General features: G+C 36.4%; 1 protein-coding gene and 1 long non-coding RNA gene across 6 annotated transcripts in view; one reads left to right on the top strand and one right to left on the bottom strand.

Moving 5' to 3' along the window:
- CSMD3 (CUB and Sushi multiple domains 3) overlaps positions 1-25,900 on the bottom strand; it is a 1,245,805-nt gene that overhangs the window by 591,337 nt on the left and 628,568 nt on the right. The gene's annotated exons all lie outside the window — the stretch shown is intronic.
- On the top strand, positions 4,001-18,868 carry LOC309859406. The gene is made up of 3 exons (XR_014308668.1): positions 4,001-4,245; positions 13,599-13,783; positions 18,779-18,868. It is a non-coding gene; the product is annotated as an uncharacterized lncRNA (long non-coding RNA).

Below are 25,900 nucleotides of genomic sequence, written 5' to 3'. Positions count from 1 at the left end.
ATGGGATTGCTGAAAAAAAGTTGTGATAATAAAATATGCCCCTGAAACATAGAAATAATCTATAATTATCTTAATTTCTCTTAACCAAATAAGCCATTCTCTTGACTTCTATTTGTAGAGAAATGATTCCAAATGGCTTACATAGTGCTGCTTATTGAGAGTTATGTTAAAAAAACTTTTAAGCTACTCACATAGTCGATTAAGAATAATCTCATGTGGAGGAAGCAAGAGGGTAGAAGAGTAAAACACTGAAATATCATTAGGTCCCAGGAGTTCAGCTAGATAGTTATCAAACCATTCCAAACACCTATAAACTCAACAGGAGATAGAAGACAAGAAGAGCAGAAATTCTAGGACAGAAAATCAACCACTTTCTGGAAGGTAGGACATGTGGAGAAGTGAATCTGAGAAAACAGGAAGATAGATGGTGGAGGGGAGGAGCTGGCTCCTAGTAAGGAGTGGAGCATCAGAACATTCAGAAGTCTACTCCACTGAGGGACATTGCCCCAGATGCTTACTGGGGGTGTGGGGACAGTGTGGTCTCAGGACCCATTGGGTCAAAGAAAGACTGGGGCTGCCTGAGTGTGGCAGAGCTGGAGGTATCAAAGAGGGGAAGCCAGCTACAGAGACAGAGTCAAGGAGTAAGCTTTCAGCCTATGGTTACCTTAAACCTTTATCCAAGGCACATTTGGACCACTGCTCTTCGAACAGGGACCCCTTAAGTGGCAGATCTGGAGAGAGCCCCTTGTCCTCCTGCAGGAAAAGCAGTACAGGAGGGCACAGTAGGAATCTGCTGGGTTTGGAGACTCCAAATGGGGCTGTGCGCCAGAGATAGAACCCCTCAGTCACAGGCCAGGTGAGCACGGACGGAGTGCAGCCAGAGACCAGGGAGATGGGAGGGTGTGACTGCTTTTCTCTGATAGTGTACTGGAGAATGGGTCCCTGAACTCTCAGCTCCTCTGGGCCAGAGATTAAGAGGTTGCCATCTTCATTCCCATCCTCCAAAGCTCTTCGGAAAGTGTTCAGGGAACAAAAGCTATCGAGAGTGAACCCAAACAGATTACTTAGCCTGGTCCCTGGAAAGGGTGGTGCAATTCTAACTCAGTCAAAAACGTTTGAGAATCACTACAAAAGCACACCCCCTCCCACCAAGAAGATCAGCAAGAATATCAAACCAAGACCAACTTTACCAATCAATGAGAACTGCGGAAATCCTGAGCTAGGGGAAAGCAATACATAGAATTCATTGTTTTCTTCCCATGATCCTTTAGTCTTGCAAACGTAAGTTTTTTTTAAATTTTATTTTTTTCTTATTCTTCATTTTGACTTGTCCTCTTTCCTCTTTTAACATTTTTAACTATTTTATCATGACAGTACACTTTAAAAATATTTTAAAATTTTCATTGTTATAGTCATATTTTATCCCTTCATTGTATTTGACCTTATTATTGTATACATATAGGTTTTTTTCTTTAAAATTTTGAGATACAACCTCTTCCAATAGATCTAAATATACCCTAAATCTAGCACATGGGTTTGTTCTAGTCCCCAGCCTGATCACATTCTCTCCACATCTTTTTTACGTTTTTTTCCCAACCAACTTATCTTATGAATTCCTTTTTTAGAATTGTTTAAAAATTTTCATCTTTACAGTCATATTCCATCCTATCATCATGTTTTCCTTTATTTTTGTGTATGTATAAGTTTTTACTTCTTTATAATTTTTGGAGGTTGTTTCTTCTAAGAGACCAGAATATACCCAAAATCAAGTGGATGACTCTGCTCTATTCAGGAGTCTAAAATATATATAAATGATATATATATTATATATATAATATATTAAACATTATATATTATATATAAATATAAATAATTTATATATTATATATTAAGCATTATATATTATAATATATAAAATGTATAGATGATTTATATATATTATTTATATATTTAATATATTTATATAAATATTTATATGTAAATGATATATAATAAAAATTAAAAAATTATATGTATATATATAATTATATATATATGTATATATATAATTTTTTAATTTTTATTTTCCCCACTTTTTTCTTCCCCAGTTTTGGGTCTCTTCTGATTTGGTTAGCATATATATTTCTGGGGTCTTTATACCCTTTTTGTATTTTATTCACTCATTTATATATTCTTATCTGGGTAAAGTGACAAGGCATTGTCATTTTAAAATGATAAAAAAAAAAAAACCAAGAGGCAGTACTGATGGCTAGAAACCAATTCAATATGAACATTGGTAATATGTCAGAACTAGAGCCCAGAATAACAATTCTCAAGGAGCTAGCAGGGTTGGAAAAAGGCATGGAAGATATTAGAGAATCCCTTTCTGAAGAAATAAAATCCCTTTCTGGAGAAATAAAAGAACTAAAATCTAACCAAGTTGAAATCTAAAAAGCTATTAATGAGGTGCAATAAAAAATGGAGGCTCTTACTGCTAGAATAAATGAATCAGAAGAGATAATTAGTGATATAGAAGATCAAATGATGGAGAATAAAGAAGCCGAGCAAAAGAAAGACAAACAGCTACTGGACTACAAGGGGAGAATTCGAGAGATAAGTGATACCATTAGATGAAACAATATTAGAATAATTGGGATCCCAGAGGAAGAAGAAAGAGAGTGGGGGAAGAAGGTATATTGGAGCAAATTATAGTAGACAATTTCCCTCATATGGCAAAGGGAACAAGTATCAAAATCCAGAAGGCACAGAGAACCCTCCTCAAAATCAATAAATATAGGTCCATACCACGTCATCTAATAGTAAGACTTACAAATCTTAGTGATTAAGAGAAAATCCTGAAAACAGCTTGGGAAAAGAGGTCTGCAACATACAATGGTAGAAATATTACATTGGCAGCAGACTTATCCACAGAGACCTGGCAGGCCATAAAGGATTAGCATGATATATTTAGAGCACTACATAAGAAAAATATGCAGCTGAGAACACTATATCCAGCCTGGCTGTCATTGAAAATAAAGAGATAAAAAGCTTCCAGAACAAACAAATCTGAAAGAATTTACAAACATCAAACCAGCTCTACAGGAAATATTGAAAGATGTCCTCTAAGAAAAAAGAGAGCCTAAAAGTAGTAGACCAGTAAGGAACAGAGACAATATAGAGTAACAGTCACCTTAGAGTCAATAGAATGGCAGTAACTTAATGTCTTTCAATAGTTACCCTGAAAATAAGTGGGCTAAATGCCCCAATCAAAAGACATGGGGAGGGGCTGCCTGGGTGGCTCAGTGGGTTAAAGTCTGTGCCTTTGGCTCAGGTCATGGCCTCAGGGTCCTAAGATCGACCCCTGCATCAGATTTCTGCTCAGCAGAGAACCTGCTTTCCCCCCTCTCTCTGCCTGCCTCTCTGCCTACTTGTGATCTCTGTCTATCAAATAAATAAATAAAATACTTAAAAAAAGACATAGGGTATCAATGGATTAAAAAAACATGGATATGCTGTCTATAAGAAACTCATTTTAGACCCAAATAAACCTCCATATTTAAAGTGAGGGAGTAAAAAAAAATTACCATGCTAACAGACATCAAAAGAAAGCTGGGTGGCAATCCTTATAGTAGATCAATTAGATTTTAAGCAAAAGAGTATAATAAGAGATGATGAAGGACAGTATATCATACTTAAAGGGTTTGTCCAACAAGAAGATCTAACACTTTTAAGTATCTATGCCTCTATCATGGGAGCAGTCAATTATATAAACCAAATAATAACAAAATCAAAGAAACACACTGACAATAATACAGTAATAGTAGGGGACATTAACACCCCCTCAATGAAATGGACAGATCATCCAAGCAAAAGATCAACAAGGAAATAAAGGCTTTAAATGCCACACTGGAACAGATGGACATCATAGATATATTTAGAACATTCCATCCCAAAGCAACAGAATACACATTCTTCTCTAGTGCACATGGAACATTATCCAGGATAGAACATGACCTGGGTCACAAATCAGGTCTCAACCAGTACCAAAGGCTTGGGATCATTCCCTGCATATTTTCAGTCCACAATGCTCTGAAGGTAGAACTCACTCATAAGAGGAAAGTTGGAAAGAACTCAAATATAGGGAGGCTAAAGAACATCTTACTAAAGAATGAAGGGGTCACATTTTGAACCTCAGGATACACCCAGACTGGAAGTGAAGAGACGGAGAAGCATCTTTCATGCCAAAGGGCCTCAAAAGAAGGCCAGGTTAGTGATTCTCATACCAGATAAATTAGATTTTAAACTAAAGACTGTAGTCAGAGATACAGAAGGACACCACATAATTCTTAAAGGGACTATCCACCAAGATGATCTAACAATTGTAAATATCTATTCCCCCAATATGAGAGCAGCCAATTACATAAAAAAACTATTAATCAAGATAAAGAGTCATATTGATACGAATACATTAATAGTAGGAGATCCTAACACACCTCTCACAGTAATAGACAGGTCATCCAAGCAGAATATCAATAAAGAAACAAGAGAATTGAATGACACATTGGACCAGCTGGGCCTCATAGATATAAACAGAACATCCCACCCTAAAACAACAGAATACTCATTCTTCTCAAGTGCACATGGAACCTTCTCCAGAATAGACCACATACTGGGTCACAAATCAGGACTCAACTGATACCAAAAGACTGAGATTATTCCCTGCATATTCTCAGATCACAATGCTTTGAAACTGGAGCTCAATCACAAGGAAAAGTTTGGAAGGAACTCAAACACCTGGAAGCTAAAGACCGCCTTGCTTAAGAATACTTGGATAAACCAGGAGATCAAAGAAGAACTTCAACGATTCATGGAAACCAATGAGAATGAAGACAATTCAGTCCAAAATCTATGGGATACAGCAAAGGCGATCCTAAGGGGGAAATACATTGTCATCCAAGCCTCCCTCAAAAAAATTGAAAAATCCAAAATACACCAACTCTCTCTATACCTTAAAGAACTGGAGAATCAACAACAAATTAAACCAACTTCACAAATAAGAAGGGATATAATCAAGATTATATCAGAGATCAATGAGGTAGAAACTAGAGATACAGTAGAACGTATCAATGAAACTTGAAGCTGGTATTTTGAAAGAATCAATAAGATCGATAAAACATTGGCCACACTAATCCAAAAGAAAAGAGAGAATGCTCAAATTAATAAAATTATGAATGAAAAGGGAGAGATCACAACTAACTCCAAGGAAGTAAAAACAATCAGAAGCTATTATCAACACTTATATGCCAATAAGTTAAGCGACCTAGATGAAATGGATGCATTCCTAGAAAACTATAAACTTCCAAAAACTTCAGGAAGAAATTCACAACCTGAATAGATTGATATCTAGTAACAAGATTGAATCAGTGATCAAAAACCTCCCAGAAAACAAGAGCCGAGGACCTGATGGATTCCCTGGGGAATTCTACCAGACTTTCAAAGAAGAAATAACACCTATTCTCTAAAGCTGTTTCCAAAAATTGAAGCAGAAAGAAAACTTCCAGACTCTTTTTATGAAGCCAGCATTACCCTGATCCCCAAACCAGGCAAAGACCCTACCAAAAAGGAGAATTTCAGATCAATATCATTGATGAATATGGATGCTAAGATTCTCAACAAGATCCTAGCAAATAGGATCCAACAGCACATTAAAAAGATTACTCACGGGCGCCTGGGTGGCTCAGTGGGTTAAGCCGCTGCCTTCGGCTCAGGTCATGATCTCAGGGTCCTGGGATCGAGTCCCGCATTGGGCTCTCTGCTCAGCAGGGAGCCTGCTTCCACCTCTCTCTCTCTCTGCCTGCCTCTCTGCCTACTTGTGATCTCTCTCTGTCAAATAAATAAATAAAATCTTAAAAAAAAAAAAAAAAAAAAGATTACTCACCATGACCAGGTGGGATTCATCCCTGGGTTACAAGGATGGTTCAACATTCTCAAATCAATCAATATCAATCAATGTGATAGAACAAATCAGTAAGAAGAAAGAAGAAATACAGGGTCCTCTCAACTGATGCAGAAAAAGCATTAGACAAAATCCAGCATCTGTTCCTGATTAAAATGTTTCAAAGTATAGGGATAGAGAGAACATTCCTCAACTTCATAAAATCTATCTATGAAAGACCCCCTGCAAATATCATCCTTAATGGGGAAAGGCTCACAGCCTTCCCACTGAGATCAGGCACAGGATGCCCACTCTCACCACTCTTGTTCAACATAGTATTAGAAGTCCTAGCAACAGCAATCAGACAACAAAAAGAAATAAAAGGTAACCAAATTGGCAATGAAGAAGTCAAACTCTCTCTCTTCGCAGACGACATGATTCTTTATATGGAAAACTCAAAAGACTCCACCCCCAAACTGCTAGAACTCATACAGCAATTCAGTACTGTGGCAGGATACAAAGTCAATGTACAGAAATCAGTGGCTTTCTTATATACTAACAATGAAAATACAGAAAGGGAAATTAGAGAATCGATTCCATTTGCTATAGCACCAAGAACCATATGATACCTGGGGATAAACCTAAGAGGTAAAGGATCTGTACTCGAGGAGTTACAGAACACTCATGAAAGAAATTAAGGAAGACACAAAAAGGTGGAAGACCATTTCATGCTCTTGGATCAGAAGAATAAACATTGTTAAAATGTCTATACTGCCTAGAGCAATCTATACTTTTAATGCCATCCTGATCAAAATTCTACCAGTATTTTTCAAAGAGCTGGAGCAAATAATCCTAAAATTTGTATGGAATCAGAAGAGACCGCGGATTGCTAAGAAAATGTTGAAAAAGGAAAACAAAACTGGTGTCATCACGTTACCTGATTTCAAGCTTTATTACAAAGCTGTGATCACAAAGACAGCATAGTACTGGCATAAAACAGACACATAGACCAATGGAACAGAGAGCCCAGATATGGACCCTCAACTCTCTGGTCAAATAATCTTCGACAAAGCAGGAAAAAATATACAGTGGAAAAAGACAGTCTCTTCAATAAATGGTGCTGGGAAAACTGGACAGCTATATGTAGAAGAATGAAACGTGACCATTCTCCTACACTGTACACAATGATAAACTCAAAATGGATAAAAGACCTCAATGTGAGACAGGAATCCATCAGAATCCTAGAGGAGAACATAGGCAGTAAACTCTTCGATATCAGCCACAGCAACTTCTTTCAAGATATGTCTCCAAAGGCAAAGGAAACAAAAGCAAAAATGAACTTTTGGGACTTTATCGAGATAAAAAGCTTCTGCACAGCAAAGGAAACAGTCAACAAAACAACGAGGCAGCCCACAGAATGGGAGAAGATATTTGCAAATGACAGTACAGACAAAAGTTGATATCCAGAATCTCTAAAGAACTTCTCAAACTCAACATGCACAAAACAGATAATCATATCAAAAAATGGGCAGAAGATATGAACAGACACTTCTCCAATGAAGACATACAAATGGCTATCAGACACACGAAAAAATGTTCATCATCACTAAGCCTCAGGGAGATTCAAATTAAAAACACATTGAGATACCACCTTACAACAGTTAGAATGGCCAAAATTAGCAAGACAGGAAACAATTTGTGTTGGAGAGGATGTGGAGAAAGGGGAACCCTTTTACACTGTTGGTGGGAATGCAAGTTGGTGCAGCCACTTTGAAGAACAGTGTGGAGATTCCTTAAGATTAAAAATAGAAATTAAAAATAGAGCTTCCCTATGACCCTGTAATTGCACTACTGGGAATTTACCCCAAAGATACAGATGTAGTGGAAAGAAGGGCCATCTGTACCCCAATGTTTATAGCAGCAATGGCCACCATAGCCAAACTGTGGAAAGAACCAAGATGCCCTTCAACAGACGAATGGATAAGGAAGATGTGGTCCGTATACACTTTGGAGTATTATGCCTCCATCACAAAGGATGAATACCCAACTTTTGTAACAACATGGACAGGACTGGAAGAGATTATGCTGAGTGAAATAACTCAAGCAGAGTCATATGGTTTCACTTATTTGTGGAGCATAACAAATAACATGGAGGACATAGGGAGATGGAGAGGAGATGGGAGTTGAGGGAAATTGGAAGGGGAAGTGAACCATGAGAGACTATGGACTCTGAAAAACAATCTGAGGGTTTTGAAGGGGCAGGGGGTGGGAGGTTGAGGGAGACAGTTGGTGAGTATTACAGAGGGTGTGTATTGCATGGAGCACTGGGTGTGGTGCAAAAACAATGAATTATGTTATGCTGAAAAGAAATTAAAAATTTATGAGATACTAAAAACAAAAAATGAATGGGTCAACCAGAAATTAAAGAAGAATTGAAAAAATTCGTGGAGACAAATGAAAATGAAAACACAACTGTTCAAAATTTTTGGGACACAGCAAAGTTGGTCCTGATAAGAAAGTATATGGCACTACAAGTCATTCTCAAGAAACAAGAAGGGTCTCAAGTACACAACCTAACCCTACACCAAAAGGACTTGGAGTAAGAACAGAAAAGAAAGCCCAGACACAACAGAAAAAGAGAAATCATAAAGATCAGAGCAGAAATCAATGAAATAGAAACAAAAAGAACAGTAAAACAAATCAACAAAAGTAGGAGCTGGTTCCTTCAAAGAATTAATAAGATTGATAAATCCCTGGGCTTTTCTTATCAAAAATAATAAAGAGAGAGAGAGAGAGAGGGCCCAAATTAATAAAATCATGAATGAAAATAGGAGAGATCATGACTAACACCAAAGAAATACAAACAATTAGAAGAACATATTATGAGCAACTATACGCCAGACAATGGTCTTCCAGACAATCTGGAAGAAATGGATGCATTCCTAGAGACAGATAAACTACTAAAACTGAACCAGGAGGAAATAGAAAACCTGAACAGACCCATAACCAGTAAGTAGATTGAAGCAGTCATCAAAAATCTCCCAACAAACAAGAGTCTAGAGCCAAATGGCTTCCTGAGGGAATTCTACCAAACGTTTGAAGAAGACTTAATACCTATTCTCCTGAAACTGTTCCAAAAAATAGAAATGAAATGAAAACTTCTAAACTCATTTTATGAGGCCAACATTACCTTGATCCCCAAACCAGGCAAAGACCCCACCAAAAAGAGAATTACAGACCAATATCTTTGATGAACACAGAAGCGAAAATTCTCACCAAGATACTAGTCAATAGGATCCAACAGTACATTAAAAGGATTATTCACCATGATTAAGTGGGATTTATTCCTGGGCTGCAAGGTTGGTTCAACATCTGTAAGTCAATCAATGTGGTAAAATACATTAATAAAAGAAAGAACAAGAACCATATGATACTCTCAATTGATACTGAAAAAGCATTTGACAATGTGCAACATCCTTTCATGATCAAAACTTGTCAAAGTGTAGGGATAGAGACCTCAATACCATCAAAGTCATCTATGAAAAACCCATAGCAAATATCATACTCAATGGGGAAAAACAGACATTTTCCATTAAAGTCAGAAACACAGCAGTGATGTCCACTATCACCACTGCTATTCAGTATAGTACTAGAAGTCCTAGCCTTGGCCTACAGACAACAAAAAGAAATAAAAGGCATTCAATTGGCAAAGAAGAAGTCAAGCTTTCACTCTTTGCAGATGATATGATACTTTATGTGAAAACTCAAAATACTCCACTCCAAAACTGCTAGAACTTGTACAGGAATTCAGAAAAGTGTCAGGATATAAAATTAATGCACAGAAATCAGTTGCATTTCTCTATGCCAACAACAAGACAGAAGAAAGAGAAATTAAGGAGTAAATCCCATTTTCAATTGCATCTAAAGTCATAAGATACCTAGGAATAAACCTAACAAAAGAGGCAAAGAATCTGTACTCAGAAAACTATAAAGTTATGCATGAAAGAAATTGAGGAAGACACAAAGAAATATAAAAACATTCCATTCTTATGGGTCGGAAGAACATATATTGTTGGAACAACAAATATGCTACCTAAAGCAGTTTACAAATTTAGTGCATCCTTATCAAAATACCATCAATTTTTTTTTCAAAGAAATGAAACAAATAATTCAAAAAATTATAAGGAACCAGAAAAGACCCCAATAGAGGAATGTTGAAAAAGAAAGCCAAAGTTGGTGGCATCAAAATTCCAGACTTCAAGCTCTATTACAACACTGTCATCATCAAGACAGTATGGTACTGGCAGAAAAACAGACACATAGATCAAAAGAGCAGAATAAAGAGCCAAGAAATAGACCCTCAACTCTATGGTCAACTAATCTTTGACAAAGCTGGAAAGAATGTCCAGTGGATAAAAGACAGTCTCTTCAACAAATGCTGTTGGGAAAATTGGACAGCCACATGCAGAAGAATGAAAATGGACCATTTCCTTAGACCACACACAAAAATAGACTCAAAATGGATGAAAGCTACAATGTGAGTCAGGAATCCATCAAAACCCTTGAGGAGAACACAGGCAGCAACCCTTCAACCTTAGCCACAGCAACTTCTTCCTAGAAACCTCACCAAAAACAAGGGAAGCAGGAGCAAAAATGAACTATTGGGACTTGATCAAGATCAAAGGCTTTTGCAGAGCAAAGAAACAGTCAACAAAACCAAAAGACAACTGACAGAATGGGAGAAGATATTCGCAAATGACCTGTCAGATATAGGGCTAGTATCCAAAGTCTATAAATAACTTATCAAACTCAACACCTAAAGAAGAAATAAACCAATCAAGAAATGAACAGAAGACATGATCAGACATTTATGCAAAGAAGACAGATAGATGGCCAACAGACACAAGAAAATGTGTTCCATATCAGTCGGCTTCAGGAAAATACAAATCAAAACCACAATGAGATACTATCTCACACCAGTCAGAATGGCTAACACTATTTAGCCAGGAAACGAAAGATGTTGGCAAGGATGTGGAGAAAGGGGGAACCCTCCTCTTGGTGGGAATGCAAACTGTTGTAGCTACTCTGGAGAATAGCATGGGTGTTCCTCAAAAAGTTGAAAGTAGATCTACACTACGACCCAGAAAACGCACTATTGGGTATTTACCCTAAAGATACAAATACAGCGATCCAAAGGGTCATGTGCACCTGAATGTTTATAGCAGCAATATCCACAATAGTCAAACTATGGAAGGAACCTAGAGGTCCATCAACAGATGAATGGATAAAGAAAAAGTGGTGTGTATATATATATGTATACACACACACACACACACACATATATATGTATATACATATATACATATACATATACATATATATACACACACATATATGTATATATATACACATATATACACCACTTTTTCTTTATCTATTCATCTGTGTACACACACACACACACATATATATATGATGGAATACTATGCAGCTATCAAAAGAAATGAAATCTTGCCATTTGCAATGATGTGGATGGAGGTAGAGGGTATTATGCTGAGTGAAATAAGTCAATCAGATAAAAGCAATTAACATATGATTTCTGATATGAGGAATTTGAGAGGCATTTCCGGGGCGGGGGTGGTTCAGTGGTAGAGAAGAAATAAATGAAACAAGATGGGATTAGGAAGGAGACAAACCATAAGAGATTCTAAATCTCAGGAAACAACCTGAGGGTTGCTCGACAAAGGAGGGTAGGGAGGTGATGGCTGGATTATGGACATCGGGGAGGGTATGTGCTATGAAAAGTTCTGTGAAATTTGTAAGCCTGATGAATCACAGACCTGTACCCCTGGGGCAAATAATAGAGTACATGTTAATAAAAATAATTTTTAAAAAAGAATAATCTCATGCATTTCAACATTGCTTTCCAGAAGTGAGAAATCTGTAATCAGGATTAGATACTAAATACGTAGTAGATCCATTTCTCATAATTCTTAAGATATAAGTTTTCATAAGATACTTTGAAAGAAGTGGCATATAACCTAATTCTCATATTTTTCTTCTCTGTATCATTCACTATTTAAAACCAAGACTTTTACATTATTACACTTCATGAAGTCATGTGGAATTCCCACTAAACTATATGTTTTATATCCATTACTCATGAAATTTGAAATATTAGCAAGTATTTATATTGTATGAGTCACTAGGCAAAGTACCATATGTATTGCTTTATTTTAATCCTAGAAGTTTCTATAGTATATATGTGCACATCAGTTTAGCCACTCAGCACTTGAATATCCACCTGTGTTTGAAGAGTTAAGAATCTAGGTAAGAAGCACAGCATAGTTCCCAATAAAGTCAGATATTCTGTTCTCTATCACTAATTGCATTTAAAGTATAGACATGAGATCTAAGCTTTGCTGCCTGTTCTGGCAGAGGGCTACAAAAGAAATAGAAACAACCAGTTTGAGGAGCAATAGTGGTTGTAATACAGAGTGACAGTGAAATCCTAGAGCAGCAACATCCAACAGAAAAAAATCCTCCCAAAAATCAGAAGCAGGTTGGCGTAATACCACAATCCAAATGCTTTAACATCTCAGTAGTTTCCATTTGCATAGTAAAGGTCTGCAATGTAGCAAATACTGTCTGCCTGCCAAATACCTGATATATAATAATAAATACGTCATGTGATGTGGGACGTATGTCTTATGTCTTAAATAGTGATGGCAAGAGGAGATAAATTATGAAATTTAATAACCAATTATTATGTCGATTACTTAAGTTATGAAATTCAAGAACCAATTATTATGTCAATTCCTTGGGATAAAAGTACAGAAGCATAGATTGATTTCAGCTATTTTATCTTCTATGGTAAAATTCATATTTTCTTTGCATCAACACAAATCTCAAAGCTGATCAAATTCCTTAGTATTTCTCTAGCTGCTGATTATTATATAAACATTCTGTGCTAATATAATCAGCATAACTTTCAAATGGATCTTCAGTGATTTTTTAAATAAATAAATTAATGATGATTTAATATTAATACCATGCTATGCATATTTGGGAGACTAGGATGATACAGCTGGAGGCATGAGCAATGCCTACATTTTAAGTATCATCTTCGTCAATGAATGTTATATGGGGAATGTCTCTGATATCTATAAAAGAGTGCTGATAATTCATACTGCCCAAAGTTGCAGTAGGCATTCCATTAAACAAAGTTTGTAAAGAACACATATTGCAAAAAAACAAAACAAAACAAAACAGAAAACACATATTCTACTTGATAAAGAGAAAGCCCTCATAGATGGCAGCTATTATTAGCCATGATGAGCTAATCATCATAAAACAGCTGTTCACATATGTTCACCATGATCCTGAAAATGAAGTTCTTTTGTTGAAAACCACACTATGATTCAAAGAGAAGAGAGCCTTCCCCAAACTCTATCTTTATCTTTCCTGGAAGCAGCTTTTCTCCATTATGTTTGTTTCAGAATGACAATAATTCACTCAGATATTTACAAGTATTTTTGCTACCAGATGAGGATATCCAGAACACATAATATATGCATATATACAAAATATGCAAAGTTTAATTAAGTTTAAGATAGGCCATGTAAAGTTACATAATCAACTTGACATTTAATTAAATCACTATTTTTTTTCATATACTTTCCAGACCTTGGCAATTGCAGTCCAATGGGGAGACAAGACAGAAACAAGTTAAAGACTAATAGCGCATCTTATGCGCTTTGGGATATGGTCATGTGGGATCACATGGAAGCAGAGAGGAGAGCCATCTAATCCAACAGGAGCATTAAGTGGAATGATTTCCTCAAACACAGAATTCCCACGCAGGACAAGGTAAAGTAGAGAATTGGGTAAGAACTTTCTAGGGGAGAGCACGAAAATGTCACAATGGAAAAAAAAAAAAAAATATATATATATATATATATATATATCCCTTTTTGTTTCTGTAATATAAACATGAAGTGATGAGAAGAAAAGAATAGATGTTGGGACATGTTACAGACTTCGAACTTTATCTTCTAAATGAGAAGCAGCAAATAATAAGTTTTGAATATAGTGTTGACAGGGCTGTAATTGCTTTTTATATGTTGCATTTGGCAGTGGGAACAATCTGAATTTGAAGAAGAAAGAGCAGGGCAGAGTTAGAAAGATAAAGACCCAAACTTGGGTGTGAGGGCAGGTGTTGAAAACAGTAGACTCAATTGGATTTCTTTACCCCAAATAAAAATGATTATAGTAATCTTCCCCTTTTCCTCTTTATATATATGTGTATGAAGGCATTATTCAATGGCATGCCTGGCTCAGAGAGAACAGCCTACAGTATTTGATCTCTGGGTCACGCTGGGTGTAATGATTACTAAAATAAATAAATGGATGGATGGATGGATGGATGGATGGATGGATGGATGGATGGACAGACGAATTTTTAAAAAGTGGTATTCAAAAGCCAACTCAAAAATCTATGCTTTGGGGAGCCTGGGTGCTCAGTCGGTTAAGCATGGGACACTTGGTTTCTGCTGGGATCATGATCTCAGGGTTGGTGGTGGGATCAAGCCCCTCTGGGTGCCCTGTGTGGGGCTCTGGGATGAATGGGAGTCTACTTGAAAGTCTCCCTCTCCTTCTGCCCCTCCCCCTACATGCTGTCTCTCAAATAAATAAATCTTTTTTTAAAGCTATACATCACAGGGCTATTTAATCAAATTTTATTGGTATAAAGTCTAATTTAGACAAAGCAGAATATGCAGTGAATTTGTTTAAAAAACATGTATTTTGGAAGGGGAAGTGAATCATGAGAGACTATGGACTCTGAAAAACAATCTGAGGGGTTTGAAGTGGCGGGGGGTGGGAGGTTGGGGGAACCAGGTGGTGGGTATTGGAGAGGGCACAGATTGCATGGAGCACTGGGTGTGGTGCAAAAACAATGAATACTGTTATGCTGAAAATAAATAAATTAATTTTAAAAAAAAGGAAAAAATGTATTTTAGAGTAATCCTAAAATTTGACTGTTTTTGTGATGTTGTGTTATAGAAATATTGTGTGTATGTATGGAAAATTAATGTTCAATACCTATTTAGTAATCATTTGAATTTGCTTATCTTTGTAAAAAGGAAATATAAAAAGCTAAATATACAAGGAATTTGTGAAACAGTTAAATATCTTCAGATATAAAAGTCTCAAATATGACACATGCAAATCCAACATTTATTCATTTTGAACTCATCTTATTTTAGAGGAAACCATTAATCACTCATATTCCAGAAAGATTATACACTGTAACATTATACTTGGATTTTTAAATTAACATATAATATATTATTTGTTTCAAGGACTTGGATTTTTTATTATAGAAGATATATTCTAAAACTCTGGACTAGACCATTCAAAAATGGGATGTTCCAGCCTAAGGAATTCTTCAGGTTCACCCATTTTGCTGCCAGCATCAGTTAATAGTGATTCTTACAAGGGCTCATATTTTAGAGTCAGGGGAAGGGGGGTTCTGGAGACACAAGAAGATATTGATGGAATGATAAAAGCTTTCAGATTTGTTTTATTTTTTATGCCTTTTGTATCTGTACACAGTTCCCTTTAGGGGTTTGCTGGTATGTAACAATGACAGATTAAATATGGCACTACAAATGTTTCACTGAAGGGAAGAAGCTACATAAAAATGAAAAAACGCATCAAATATTAAATCTACAATACAACATACAAAATTTTTCTTTCTTTTCTGTCATTTATTTATGCTTAGCTACTGAAGGATATAAATTTTATTATACATATAAATTACCAACCTCAACTTAAGAATTTTGAAGGAAATACTTACAGATAATGTTTTTGGTTTTAGGAGGCTATTCATCATAAGTTTGTATATGTTAGGTTGTACACACCAAAACTTTTTTGAAAACAAATATAAATGAGGCTCACTGAAGTGAATTTTACAAGAAGAGCTATTTTACTGGGTTTTTCTGTTATTAATAATGAGGTCAGCTTGATTTAGAGTACTTATCTCTCTATTTCTCTCTATATATCTATTTTTACAGATGATATTTGACTTAAAGATTTATTTAAAAAATTGTATTAAATCTGGAGCACCTGGGTGGCTCAGTTGGTTGTCTGCTTTCAGCTCAGGTCATGATCCCTGGGTCCCAGGATTGAGCCTCGAATCAGGCTCTCTGCTCAGTGAGGAGCCCACTTCTTCCTCTCCCTCTGCTGTTCCCTGCCCCCTGCTGTGCTCTCACTCTCTCTCAAATAAACAATAAATAAATATTTAAAAACTTATGTTAGGTCAAAATGATTAAACACACAAACATGGCAGTGAAAAATCAGATACTATACACATATATAATGAACCACAGAGTGGGTTCTAATTCTCATCCTCAGTTTATTCTTATCTTTTTTCATATGACATCCAAGAGGAAGCAGGCTAGATATTAGCTTCTCAACTCAGTGTTTGTTGTCAAGTTTTTGTTTAATTTCTTCTAGTCATTGATTAATGGATTTTTTTATCAGTTAATATTTACAGAAAACCTTGTTTACCTCCTAAATTATCTTACCAAGTAAGCAATTTAGGTAGAAGTCCAGGAAGTCAGGGTACAATAGGACCTATTTGCTACTGAAACTGCTCCTTGCCACAGCTATCCAGGAAGAGTGATTCTTGGTCCATGAATGAATACTCTTTGCAGCAAGTGGCTGGGATAAAAGTGAAAAGGGGGTAGATATACTATTGTTTCCTTCTTTGAGAATTACACTTCAATTAATAATCTCCAACTTAATTTTTAGATGTTACATTGAAATGTAAATCAGATACTGTAAGTCTTCTATAAAAACACTAAATTTATTTAATTCATTCTATGAATATCAATTTAGAGTCTACATTTTACCACACCCTTTTCTAGTGCTGGGGCTATGGAAAAACTTTCCTCTGTTCATTACAGAAATACATAAAAGATACAAAAGTGTTATAAATTATAATGTCATTTAAAGTCTTCAAATATTCGTAAGGGTTATGGAACGCTATAAAGAAAAAGCATGGAGAGAGAGAGTGAAGGAGATGGTCAGTGATGGAGGAAAGAAGGTGACATTTGAGAGAAACCTGCATGAAGTAAAAGGGCAGCTGGTTAGGTCATACTTCTCATTACATTTTTAAATACATTCCAGAATGCCTTGTATGATCTGGGTCTTATTCAGCTCTACAGCCTCTATTTTTTCAATTATGCTCTTACCCACTATGCCACAGGATCACTGTCATCTTTTAAGTTCTAGGAGACAGCAAGGTCTTCATGGACCTCTGCAAACAATTTTAATTTTGTCCTAGACACTCTTCTCTTTGCATTGCTAAGTCTCTTGTCCTCCTTCAACGCTGCCTTAAATCTCTTCTGCTCTGAAGGGTCTTCCCTGACAATTCTTTTCTTTTCTTTTTTTAGGATTTTATTTATTTATTTGAGAGATAGAATGAGAGGAGATAGCATGAGAGGATGGAGGTCAGAGGGAGAAGCAAACCCCCCGCCAAGCAGGGAGCCCATTGTGGGACTAGATCCTGGGACTCTAGAATCATGACTTTAACCAACTGAGCCACCCAGGTTCCCCTTCCCTGACAATTCTAAGCAGGTTCCCTTTTATTCCACCCAGAGTGTTTCTTTCAAGTTGTGACTGTTAATTTTTGCATTTGCTCTTCTATTTTCTGTTTAAATCCCTAGCTGGAAGCTTCCTAAAGGCAGGAAATGAGTCTTTTTTTTTTAAATTGACTCTATTGTAGACCAGCTTTCTAATCAGTGAAAATGTAGGATTCCCTGGGACAAGTTCAGAATTTATAATATTGGTGCTCATCTGGTCACTCTAAGATATATAAAATTTTATGTGGTTGCTCTTGTATGATAGAGAACATTACAGACTAAGAGTTTATAAAGACATTGTAAGCCAAAAAAAAGGTAGCTACCACATCCTGTATCTGCAGATTTTGCTCCGTCTGCTATCTTTTCCCCTGGTATCGCGCAATGTGATTGGTTACGCTGCTGGGTTAGGTCAGGAAGAGGCTGAAATTCAAGCAATATATGTAATGCAGAGCAAAGAGATTACCCAAAATTGTGCACTTTGATAATATGTGCATCATACATGACTCTGGTTGTTGAGAATGACCAGATTCTCCAAGTGACTCTCCTCCACATTGATTAAAGATGTCCAGAAGCTAAACTACCTATAATGTTAAGAGCAAGTACTGGATACATAGGAACAAAACTGCACTCCTTTCTCCTCACTAGCTAGCTGCAGCTGTTGTCGAGGTGCTGGGAAGCTGGGGCAGGAAACAATGTCCCAGAATGGTAACTGTGATTCTCATAACTCCAAGGCTGTCATTAAGATAACCTTCTACTCTGCAGTAAGATATCTCAGGGACAGAAAGCAAAAGCTCACAGCTCTCTCCAGTTCTCTTTTCAGTCTCTCTTGGCAGAAGTCTATTCTGAATTCTTAGAAACATCTGCTGATGGCTTCTGATGACTAATATCAGCAGGGAGTCTCCGCAAGGATATTCCAAGTTCTGAAATGTGTGAGAGCATGTGTTAGTTGCACAGCAGGAACCCAAGCTCAAACGCTGGTGGTGGAGGCATGATGCACCAGCACACTCATAATACAGTGGTGTGCTGTGGTGATGGTGTGGTGTGGTGTTGGTGTGGTGGGCTGTGGCATGGCATCGTGTGGTGATGGTGTAGTATGCTGGGGTGTGCTGTGGTGTGGTGTGCTGTGGTGATGGTGGTCATATCAGTTGTAGTAGTAGCAGTAGTAATATTATTATCAACATTTTATAGACATATTCTTTATTTGAGACTGTTCTAGGTATACTGCATGTATGACCTCATATAATCCTCCCAAGAGCCCCATGAGAAAGGCAATATTATTTTTATTTTACTGCTGAGAAAACATAAGCCCAGATAAGTTTTTGGTCCTGATCTATGATTTATTAAACCATTATACAGAATGTATATCTTATATACATAGGCATCTTTTGTATTTGCATATTAGAATAAGAGGAAATGTTAGCATTAAGGATGGAAAATATAGAAATGAAGTAAGATAATCACTTATTTTTATTCTAAACTGCAATAAGAGATGCATGAGCTTCAAGAGAAAGTAAAACACTGAAAGTCAATAATTAGTGGAAATACTTCTCTGTGGAAAAAAAAAAAAAAAACAAGTGTGTTGCCTCAGTCTTCAAGATGTTAAAATGAAGCTACACCTAACTTTAGTAAAACTGCAGTCTAGTATATCAGTAATGTAATTACGGAATTAACTAAAATGCATGTGACGAAGAAATGAGCTATTCAAATGTAATTTTAAGAGTAAGAGAAATATAATGCTTCATAGAATAAATAGATAGCCTATCCAAAGAAGAGAGACTTTAAGGTCTGGTCCTTTATACTTCTTCATGCACAAAAATATACATCAGGAAAATAATGGTTTTTACAAAAAAACCCACAGATTTTAGAGAGTTATAACTTTCACAACTAAAAAGAGATAGGATCTTAAAAACTATACTATATTAAGACTTGTTTAAATTTACTAAAAAATAATTCATACACTATGAATAAACTCAGCTTAAGTATTTTTAAAGCCAGCACAGTATCTTGCATACAGCAAATTATAACTATTTAAAAACTATTTCACTTAAGAAAAAATATAATTCACTATATTACTGCATTTAGGTGATTTTGATAAAATAAAATTGGAAACAATATTTGCCAACACAGATAGATATTTATACAAGCTATTTGACAACAAATATGTGTTAAATATTTGTGTCAGACAGGTTTCTAAGTTAACTCATAACTATCTCTCCCTTTCTCAGTATTATGGACAAACACTGTTCCTTCCAAAACTCTCACTTGAGATTAATGACGATTAAAGGGCTGGCCCTTTAGTTAATAAATGTAAGAAGTTTGTGGTTTCATTTGAAGATGTTTTAATGTTCTCTTTTCAACAAAAGATTCTTCTTATTTTCTATTTTACTGCCATCTCCCTTTCTACCTGTATTTTTCACCATTAAAGACCATAATGTTTAAATGGTGAGTTTTAGAAGCAGGAAAAAAATTCCCTGTTTGAATAAAATACTGTATCTCTAAGTTACCTCAACTTGATACCCACTACACCTTTCTACACTAACAACTGAAGATGTACATCAGTGTTTCTATTCCTTATTTCCTATAATCCAAATATAATCCTGCTAGGGATAAAGAGTGAAAGGTGCGAAATAGGAATTTTAGAACTGAATGATATTTAAATCTGTCAATAGATAAAGGGATCCTTCTGGGAAGAAAAAAGTGACAAAGTGGGACAAAAATCAAAAAATTCAAATTTTGTCTTTCTCACTTTTCTATATCTTGAATACTAATTAGAGTAGCTCTCTTCTGCTGGATGAAGACACCATCCTTTAAAAGCCTTCTGCTCTCCAATTTCTTTGCCCTTCTTCATTCCCACCTGTGGAAGACAGAATAATAACCTCCCAATGGCATCATGCCTTAATCCAGAAAATTTGTGAATCAATTTCTTTACATGTTGAAAAGGGACTTGCCGATGTGGTTAAGTTTAAGGACTCTGAGAGAGCAAGTTTATCTTAGATTACCCAAGTAGGCCCAATCTAATCACACAAGTCCTTAAAAATAGAGGAAGAAGGCAGAAGAGTGTGCCGGAGAAATGTGATATCAGAAGGAATAAACATCTTTGCTGAATCTGAAGATGGAGGAAAGGAGCCAGGAATGACTTTTCACTGAGAATAAGCAAAACATCTGGGCACCTTGACCCTATAACCACAAGGAATTGAATTCTTCCAACAACAAAATAAACAGGAAACGTTCTTCCCTAGAACCTCCAGAAAGAAACAGAGCTTGCTGACACCTTAATTTTATTGTAACGAGACCTGTACTGAACTTCTGACCCACAGAACTGTAAGGTAACATCTGTGGGTTGTTCTAAGCCACAAAGCTTATGGAAATTTGTTACAGCAGCAATAGAACCATCATCATCATATCATCCAGCTATGATAACTTTTATAACTATTTTTTAATGTGGCCACTCACTTACTCTTCAAATTTAAAGAAGTCACTTAAGTTCTCTAAACTTGCTTTTGAACATAAAAACTAGACATAATAATGGCAATTACTTCACATAGTCGGTGGGGGGATTAAGTGAGATGATACATAAAAGAGCTTAGAATAGTGCCTACCATCTTAATTTCGTAACAGAAGTTGTCATACTTCTCCCAAACACTGTATTACTTTCTTCCATGGTAGTAGTATTTCTAGCTGGTACCAAGTTACCCTAAATAAAGCCTGTACTTTCCATCTTTTTTGCAGCTACATATGATCAGGTTGTTAAGTTATGGCCAAAATGTATGTGTGTGTGTGTGTGTGTGTGTGTGGTTTTCAGAACCTCTCTTAAGAAATAACTTGCATGTAGGGGCACCTGGGTAGCTCAGTGGGTTAAAGCCTCTGTCTTTGGCTCAGGTCATGATCTCAGGGTCCTGGGATCAAGCCCCGCATCGGGCTCTCTGCTTGGTGGCAAGCCTGTTTCCTCCTCTCTCTCTGTCTGACTCTCTGTCTACTTGTGATCTCTGTCAAATAAATAAATAAAATCTTTAAAAAAAAAAATAGTGCCATTCCTTTAAAAAAAAAAAAAATAGCTTGCATTTGTCCTTGTCCTTCGTCCTTCTTCTTCTTTATCACTTCCCCCATCCTGCTTCCTGGAATGTGTGAAACACCATGCTGGAGCTTAATACACAATTCTGGATCTTGAGGGCAAGAGCTACATCCTGGGAATGGTAGAGCAGTAATTAGCCTAAGTCCTTGAGGAATTCCAGAGCAGAGCAACCATGATTTGCAGACCACATACATATCCTGTTCAATTCTCTCATTGGAGGTTTTCTGTCACTGACAGCCTGACAGCCAAACCTAATCTTAACTAAGACTGTATATTCCCATACTTTTAATTAAGGATTTCTTTGTCCAGCCTCGTATTTTCTTCTCTTATGCCAACCCCCAAAAGACTTTACTTGGCTGGATCAAGTATACTAATTATCACTATTTATGTGACTCACTTAATATGTATGCTTAATTATCATGTAGCACAGCTCTCATTATGCATATCATTCAAAAACAATTATAATATTGAGGTTAAAGTGTTAGAGACACCCAACAGTTAGCAGTGGGAGGAGGAGTAAAAATAAAAAAATAACGAAATAAAATTACTTTGTATTTTGCATACTTTGTCTCCTTTTTTCAGAAGACTCATGAGAAGTTCCAAGGAAGAGCTACCAAGTATAAAGAAACCAGTGAGATTTTTGCCTAGAAATATTTAATCAGTTCTTTTAATAACTATCACATGATAGCTACAATACCAGAAGTTAAGGATGCAAAGATTCAATTTTTTTTTTTTGTAATTAAGAAACTAAGGGAAACAGATGGGTATAAACGGATAATTATAATATAATATGACAACTGATGACCAATATGCAGAGTAGGATCCTAAGTCAATCTGGTGGGAAGACGGGAAAGTGTTCCACAAAAAGTGAAACATTAGTTGAGGGCTAAAGAATGGCCAGGAATAAACACTGTCAGGAGTTAGGGAGTTAGGGGTTAGGGAGGTGCAAACAGAGTAGGGAAGTATAGAGAGCAGCGTGTCCCCCAAACTAGAGGGCTCTGGTAACATACTGGTGGAGAGTGTTGGTGCAGCAGCCTCCAAGTTTAGGTTGTTGATGGATTTATCCATGAAGCTGCATGGATCTGTTTAGATATTTTACCAAGAAAAGAGATATCATTTCATTTTAGAATAAAATTTCACACTGGATTTATTTTTTTTAAAGATTTTATTTATTTATTTGACAGAGAGAGATCACAAGTAGGCAGAGAGGCAAGCAGAGAGAGAGAGGAGGAAGCAGGCTCCCCGCCGAGCAGAGAGCCCGATGTGGGACTCGATCCCAGGACCCTGAGATCATGACCTGAGCCGAAGGCAGCGGCTTAACCCACTGAGCCACCCAGGCGCCCTCACACTGGATTTATTGATAGACTTAGGATGGTAAGAAAATGAGACAAAAATTCACTATTTGGGAAGTGACTGATAATCCATAGAAGAAAAAATGACAACTTGAGTGAGAGAAAGTTAAGCGACTTTGAGACATATTAGTGAGCTGGACATTGTATTTAGATGTGTGAAGGAAGAGAAGAAGAATACAGAATACAAAAAATATAGTTAAATTCAGAACATGGGGGAAATTGAATTTAAAGGAGATGGCAGAAAATATGAGTACTGGGAAAAGATTGAGAAAGGGAAAATTCAGGATATGACAGAATAAAGAAGCCAGGAGAAGAGAAAGTTTCAAGAAGCAATAAATTATCAATACTGTCAATTGTTCTATGGCTGTTTTTTTTTTCTTTTTCACTTTACTAATTTGTTATTGTTTAAACTAAGTCTTTATATAAAATAGAACATATTACTGAAATATAACAGAATTTTTTGTTTAGTAGAAGGGGGGGATATCTGTCGTCCTCTATCCAGCGATAATCCTCTTAACATTGTGGAATATATCTTTTTATTTTTTACTTATTGATACTTATTTGTAGATGCTTATTCATTATGCCTGCACTGAGTAATTCATTTTAAATAAAATATTTCAACTAAGTAAACCATTTGACAAGAGGATACATTTCATTGGTGAGAACATCACCTTTGATAGTTCCCCTACTTCCAATGCTAGGATACTCTACAAATGGGTAAACACAGCCACTTTCCCTGGCTTGAGGAATCTTATTGTTGGTTTTCCCTGGCTTCCAGCCTATTGTTGTATACCAAGATCTGCACTTTACTCTTAGGCTTTTTCTGAATCGTGACTTGATAGGGCTACCAAGCTGGCTCTGATTTGTCCTGAACTGCTACCTCAGGGTGGCTCTCACTGGCCCCTACTCAACAGTAGCACATACTGTCAGTGCTCCATCCATATTCCTGTAAATGTTTCTTGTCCTTTCTGTCATCTGTTTGCTATATTCCATATTCATTTACCTCTAAATGCCTAGAGATACAAGTCTTCAGGAGGCTTTCTTCAGTCTATGGAAGCTGTTATATCCACACATGAGCCCTGAAGGACCTCACTAATCCTTAGCCCATGATTATGGGATGTAGAAGAAAGAGCAGCTCCTTTGTACCTAGCTGGAACAAATTATAAGGTGTAATTTACACAGGCATGAGATCAGGCTGCAGCTTGAATTTTACCTAAAATTTTACCCTCGTTTAACTTCTTTCCTATCCTGCTTCCCAGACTTCTCTAATAGTTTCCTGAGTATACTTTTTTAATACATCACTTGTATATAAATTCTTGTCTTCAGGCTGCTTTTTTGCAGAAAAGATAGCTGGAGTCTGCAAAAAAGTGACACTTCCCATGTCTGGCTGAGGTCTCAGACCTGGCACCAAAGCTTGGCATGGGTCCCAAAACTTTGACTATTTGGCACAAAGAACCAGTGCTTGTAAGTGAGCAGGCTAAATGAAGTGGCAAAAAGTTAGCTGCAATGATGGAACAGTGACAATATGGAAAGGCTTCTGATGACAGTGTTATGGGTGGCAGTCAAGGGTATATTCTGATGCCTGAAGAGTTTATGAGGAGGAGGCTTGAACTTTTTTTTTTTTTTTTAAATGGGTCTAAACAAAAACCATGAATGGTTGTAGTGAATATATGACTAAAATATTTCATATTTAAATTATTTTACTGCATTATTAAATAGACCCTTACTACTTATCATTTCTAAATAAACAGTATAATAGAATGGGATAATATTCCCTATTAGAAAAGGTTGTCCTTCTTGACCTGCTTTAACTCCGGGGCAGGTGTCTGAGAAAGGTAAAGGAAAAATTCCCATCTATCATGTCTCTTCAACAGAAACCAAATACACGACATATGTAATCATATAATGTGCTATAGTGAAATATTATCAGAACTATATGAAAATCCTAGTAAGTATGCTTTATGACAGTGCTTAAGAAAATAATATAAAGGTATAAATATGACTTATAATGTCATATGTAGAGTTAACATCTATTTATAAAGCAGTATAATTGCCACCAAAATATTTGCTACTTGTTGCAAAATAATTTTAGACTACATTTGATCAAAATGCCTAATAATTTCTCACATATTCCATATGCCCTACTTATTCTTATCTATTTGTTCTTTCATTATACAACAAATGTTAACTGGGTATTGGGGAGCCTGGGTGGCTCAGTGGGTTAAAGCCTCTGCCTTCAGCTCAGGTCATGAGCCTAGGGTCCTGGGATCGAGCCCTGCATCAGGCTCTCTGCTAGGTGGGGAGCCTGCTTCCTCCTCTCTCTCTGTCAGCCACTCTGCCTACTTGTGATCTCTGTCAAATAAATAAATAAAATCTTAAAAAAAAAGTTTAACTGGGTATCCACTATGAGCTAGATACTACTTATGCTTAAACACCCTTAATTACTCCATATAGCTCAACATATGTATTATGGTCTACTTAATGATATCATCCACTTAAAATTTTCTTTGGAATAAGAGATAGCATAAATAATATACATATGTGATACATTAAATTTATAAGATAATGTTCAGTGTAGAGAGTACTATTGTTTATTGACTTATGTGATCCTCCAACATTCCTATGATACAGCAAGGCAAGGATAATTATCCCTGCTTTGAAGAAGAGGAGACTGAGATTCAAGGATGCAAAATGACTTGCACCAGAACTCAGGGCTTCTGACTCTTAGATCAAAACTCTGTCCATGTATCAATTTATATAAAAAATATATTTTTATATAAAGAAATAAGACAGACTGGATAAAATGACAAGACCCATTCACAAGAGATGCATTTTGAAGCTAAAGATAAATCCAGACTGAAAGTGAAGGGATGGAGAACCATCTCTCATGCCAATGGGCCTCAAAAGAAAGCTG

This window comes from Mustela nivalis (assembly GCF_964662115.1).
Source record: "Mustela nivalis genome assembly, chromosome: 2".
NCBI classification, from domain to species: Eukaryota; Metazoa; Chordata; class Mammalia; order Carnivora; family Mustelidae; genus Mustela; species Mustela nivalis.
This window is presented reverse-complemented; position numbering and strand designations above follow the sequence as displayed.